Genomic DNA, 6,241 nt, shown 5'->3' on the forward strand with positions numbered 1-6,241 from the left:
CATGTACAGACATCTGCGCCGATGTCTGCGCAGACAGATCGTTGCGTCTGGACCGGGCTTAACAGCAAGCGAAAACACACCTGACAACTCTGTATAACAGACGGCACAACATGACATACAGGTAGTCACTATATTAGAGGGGACGTTGTGCTGATAAACAATAAGTGTCAAGAAAAAAAATTGGCTATGTTGCTCCGTTTCTGAGTTATTTAAGATTGAAGTTAGCCAATCGGATTTCTGCGCCCCGACAAATTCAAGCACTTGCACGCTCTAAAATGTGATTAGATTAGATTAGATTAGATTAATACTAGTTCCATGGATCATGAATACGATATTTCGTAATGATGTGGAACGAGTCGAATTTTCCAATACATGACATAATTAGGTTAATTTAACAACATACTTAACTTAATATAACAACTTTATTTTTTGTGTTTTTTGTTTTTCTTTATTTTTTATTTTTTTTTTATATTTTTTTTCCTTAATTTATATCTAAAAATTCCTCTATGGAATAGAAGGAGTTGTCATTCAGAAATTCTTTTAATTTCTTCTTAAATACTTGTTGGTTATCTGTCAGACTTTTGATACTATTTGGTAAGTGACCAAAGACTTTAGTGCCAGTATAATTCACCCCTTTCTGTGCCAAAGTTAGATTTAATCTTGAATAGTGAAGATCGTCCTTTCTCCTGGTATTGTAGTTATGCGCACTGCTATTACTTTTGAATTGGGTTTGGATGTTAATAACAAATTTCATAATAGAGTATATATACTGAGAAGCTACTGTGAATATCCCTAGATCCTTAAATAAATGTCTGCAGGATGATCTTGGGTGGACTCCAGCTATTATTCTGATTACACACTTTTGTGCAATAAATACTTTATTCCTCAGTGATGAATTACCCCAAAATATGATGCCATATGAAAGCAATGAGTGAAAATAGGCGTAGTAAGCTAATTTACTAAGATGTTTGTCACCAAAATTTGCAATGACCCTTATTGCATAAGTAGCTGAACTCAAACGTTTCAGCAGATCATCAATGTGTTTCTTCCAATTTAATCTCTCGTCAGTGGACATACCTAAAAATTTGGAATATTCTACCTTAGCTATATGCTTCTGATTAAGGTCTATATTTATTATTGGCATCATACCATTCACTGTACGGAACTGTATGTACTGTGTCTTATCAAAATTCAGTGAGAGTCCGTTTACAAGGAACCACTTAGTAATTTTCTGAAACACAGTATTGACAATTTCATCAGTTAATTCTTGTTTGTCAGGTGTGATTACTATACTTGTATCATCAGCAAAGAGAACTAACTTTGCCTCTTCATGAATATAGAATGGCAAGTCATTAATATATAATAACACACAGGCCGTGAGTTACCACTTGTTTAAATGCTTGTAACCTCCCCCCTCACTTATCGACCTTAATGACAGTGAAAAATTAAACCGCGTGTACCTAATGGAAATTTGGGAAAAGCAATCGTCATCGAAGTTAACCTGTCGGTAAAGAGGGAGGAAAGGGTTACATCTTAATGAAAGGAAAAATGCAAATGAAACTGGTGGAAAAGGGATAAAGTTAATAAAGAAAGTAAATGTGCGGCCGTTACGTTAACAATTAACTAGCGGTAATTAGATATTTGAGATTTGGGGGAAATCACGGTCGCCAGTCCTAAGGACAATTACTATAGTAACTGAAAAAGAAAGGTTATTGCCCATATAATTAACACTAGAAGCGTGGCAACTGAAGGTTGACACGTGTAGTGTGAAAACTGAAAGTTTGTCAGAAGTAATAAATTTCGCTACACTCTGACTTAATTTAGCAAAAGAATTAATAAAACCGGAAAATCGAAAGTTAATTTAGTGACTGAAGTTAATAGTGAGCTTTCTTTCTGAAGCACATCGAAATCCAGTAAAATACGGTTAGTCTTGGACTACCTCAACAATCATTTCAAAAGCAACTTGACTCTACGCAATTTAGAAACAAGAGATTTAACTTTGAACTTGAATTAAATGATTCTGAACTATTAACAATAGTAAAATTTAGTACGTACCAAGCTGAGCTGCAGTCACAGGTAAGCTAAAATATGCTAACAAAACTCGCACTCTAAATTTGTGCTCGTGTAACCTAAATATTGTAGCCAGCTACTGAACTTTGAAATTAAAGCAGTGAAATCTAATTATATTATTTTAATGCTGGCGTTTGAATTTCAACGACACTCGGGTTCATTTCGGAAAAGGAAGGGACCCTGCTTGGCAATGCAATTGGGACAATGAGCAACAAAGGTTCATGCTAAGTTGCTGTAATTTTGCGAGGCAAATGGAACAATTTGAAAAGCTGAGGTCTGCCATACAGTTCTGAAACTTTACGTGCTTTTAGTCTTCCTTGTTGGTTGATTGAAGGTTTGAAGCCGTCGATCGAGGAGGTGGCGACAGTCACTCATTGTCGGCCGTCGCTGTTGCAGAAGCTGGATGTTGGCGCGCCTTCTTCTCGACACGGTCACCAGACGAAACGGGCTCTTGATGTGCGCCAGCTAATGCTTCCCGTCCGCGACACCATGTCAGAAAGTATCATCGCGAGTCGAGCGCAATTACATGCTGCCAAACCCCGAAAGCGCGGCAACTCGCGGGAGCGTCACACAACACCTGCTCCACTCGCTACTCCCGCCAGACTCTCCCTGCCCGCGCCCCACGCGGCAGAGTTAACACTACCAAAGATCCTACACACTTTGATTCTTCACACGACCTATCGATGTAATCGTTCGATAGCAGTTTTCCCTAGGCAAGACCCAGCGTAAAAATACAAATAATATTTACGAAACAAACCAATTATACATCGACATAAGTGCATAAATATATATATACAAACAGTAAAACAATTACAATATATAAAGAGACAGAAATGTCATATCTTGAGGTAGCAAAACAAGGAAAAAAATAATAGTACAATAGATGAAAATAGGAGGATATGCATTTCCGGCGTTACATGCTCATTACCAGCTGAGAAGTGCCTCTTTGGGAAGTGACAAATTTAAGATACGTGAGCAAAAGCCACGTTTCTCCGGATTGATGAGACTAAACGAAGAACAAGTTGGGCGACAATGTCTCTGGCAAGTTGCTTGAATTTGCGGTCGTGGCGACCTGATTGGCTAACGTCAATGCTAAAGGACTATGAAACGGCGGAACGTATCGCATTTTTCTTAACAATTACTGCACACCACAACTTCCCCTGCAACACACTTACAAGCTTTTCAGACTGTTTCTGCCCACCCTCACCCTGCATGTTGCGATGTGTCGTCTATTGTATAGGGTTGTTAGGTGTGGTGTGTTTGCTTGCTGTATTATGTATCTCTGAAGAGAACATTAACAGTTACTAATCCATATTTAACTTTTATAAATTTAAATTAGGCTACAATCATACAGTCTCACTCACGAAGTTCACCCTACCCACTTTTTCCCAGAAAAACAGGTGATAGTGGCAGCGAACTGTCGAGTTGTTATCGGTGTACCAAGCTGAGGACTGCTTGCGGAATGTACGAAGCAATCGGAACGCACACACAAAAAAAAGAAAACCAGAAGCTATGCAGAGAGTTGATGCTAAGTTTGGTAGAGTACTGACAAAGATGCATAGAAAGGAGAAAAGGTTGGTGGTCTTAGCTTGCTTCTTAATTATGAGCATCCTTTTAACATGGCAGCAGCTAGTTATAATTTCAGTGAGGCTAGCGATTAGATTAGATTAGATTTACTTTCATTCCAATTGATCCGTAGTCAGGAGGTCCTCCAGGATGTGGAACATGTCAGAAAAACAACAATACATGACAAATATTTACAACTAAAACAAATAAGCTAATGTACCATTCCAGAGGTCCCAACGTAATTTGAATCGCGCGCCAAAAACAAGACAACCAATCAGAGACTGTGCTCGACATCTATTGAGCTGCCCAGAGAGCATCCCAGAGTGCCCCAGAGAGCATCCCAGAGTGCCCCAGAGAGCTAAAACACCAAGAAGAATCGCTTCTCGGCTTTTGGCAAGATCAATGTGTAGTATTTTTGGCCCTTAAAATGGCCGTTTATTGAGAACTGCTTTCAATGATTATATAAAGTACAATCACCCACAATGCGACAATCTTCCAAAGAAGAAGGACCACTAGCCTTCACCCATAAGTGAATACTGGAATCAGAATTTATCTTACAACGTCTACAACAAGACAAAGACAAACTCCCGTGCGGTAAAAAGTAGGAACCCTCACTAGCAATAATAATCTCAGAAACAGGTATAGCACGGTAAGCTAAGATTTCCCGGGTTTCAAAGGATTCCAAACCGGCTCTTCCTGCATTGTTACAAGCAACGAACGCTACAGTTAGCCATCCGTTACCCAAACTGGAAGAAGAAGAAACTTTCATTAAAGAAAAATTTAACCTCGCACCACAAAATAAAGTAGGTCCATGAATAAGAACAAATTGAGTAGTTTTACCAACTCCTCTTATTTCGTTCTTTTTGCCCTTCGCAGAAGATATCGAAGCACCAAGTGTGCCGTCCACATTGACAAGTGATTTGTAAACCGGCATTCGCCGGCGACGACGAAAACAACGTTTACGCATCATTGTAAGAAGCAGTGCCTCAGTGGCTATTCACTCAAACCGAGTGAATGCGCTAGACAGAACAGTGTGCTATTTATAGCATCAGTCCTGGCACACGCAGCGGATGTGGACTCTTATCAGCTTACGCAATCGCACCGGAAGTGAATTTTCAAGCAACACGCTCCTAGTAATACTAGGTAGCGTGTTGCTCCAACGTAATTTGAATCGCGCGCCAAACACAAGACAACCAATCATTTTTTAATGAACACTGTATGAAAGTAATTTTACAAATACTAATGCACTGAATTTAAAATAAAAAAGTTTTTTATTTATTTATAAGGTAATAAACATGTAATACAACTACTATAATACTTATTTACAATGAACACATTACTGCACTGAAATTGCGCAGAAGTTATATTCAGTTGGTTTTACTGAGAAATTCATCAATGGAGTAGGAGGAGTTGGCCACCAATAAATCCTTTAGGCTTCTCAAAACTGAATTTTAATTGATTGTTAAGCTTTTTATGACTGCTGGCAAGTTATTGAAAATGTGTATTCCTGAATAATGCACACCTTTTTGTACAAGACTAAGTGACTTTAAATCCTTGTGAAGATTATTCTTATTTCTAACATTGATTCCATGAATTGAGCTGTTGGTTTGAAAAAGTGATATATTTTTAATGACAAATTTTATTAAAGAATAAATATATTGGGAAGCAGTAGTTAGTATCCCTAGTTCCCTAAACAGGCTTCTGCAGAATGTTCTTGAGTTCACACCACATATAACTCTTACTGCACGTTTTTGTGCCCGGAAAACTTTAGCTTGGCTTGATGAATTACCCCAAAACATAATCCCATATGACATTATGGAATGAAAGTAAGCATAGTATGCCAGCTTTTTCATTTTTATATCCCCTATGTCTGACGAAATTCGCATTGCAAACAGAGATTTGTTAAGACGCTTCAGCAGTTCTGTGGTGTGCTCCTCCCAGTTGAATTTATTATCAAGCTGTAATCCCAAGAATTTAACACTGTCCACTTCTTCTATCTTCTTGTCATCGTATGTTAGGCATATACTCGTGGGACACCCCTTACAAGTTCTGAACTGCATGTTGTGTGTTTTTTCAAAGTTTAGTGACAAAGAACTGGCTAGGAACCAGTGATTAATGTCCACAAATATTTTATTGGCTGATCTTTCTAAGACTAAGCTTGATTTGCTATTTATTGCAATGTTTGTATCATCGGCAAACAAAACAGACTTGGCATCTGGCAATGTTACTGATGAAAGGTCATTGATATACACAAAAAAAGTAAGGGCCCCAAAATGGAACCTTGTGGAACCCCACATGTAATTAGTTCCCAGTTGGATGATGCCTGATAGCTTGATACATGTCTCTTTCCTAATAACACCCTTTGTTTCCTGCCAGAGATATAAGATTTGAACCGTTTTGCAGCATTTCCTGTTACACTATAATACTCTAATTTACTTAAAAGGGTATTGTGATTTACACAGTCAAATGCATTTGACAGATCACAAAATATACCAGTTGCCTGCAATTTTTTGTCTAATGAATTAAGCACATTTTCACTGTAAGTGTAGATAGCCTTCTCAATATCAGAACCTTTTAGAAATCCAAACTGTGACTTTGACAGTAT

Source organism: Schistocerca serialis, chromosome 4 (genome assembly GCF_023864345.2).
Source record: "Schistocerca serialis cubense isolate TAMUIC-IGC-003099 chromosome 4, iqSchSeri2.2, whole genome shotgun sequence".
Lineage (NCBI taxonomy): Eukaryota > Metazoa > Arthropoda > Insecta > Orthoptera > Acrididae > Schistocerca > Schistocerca serialis.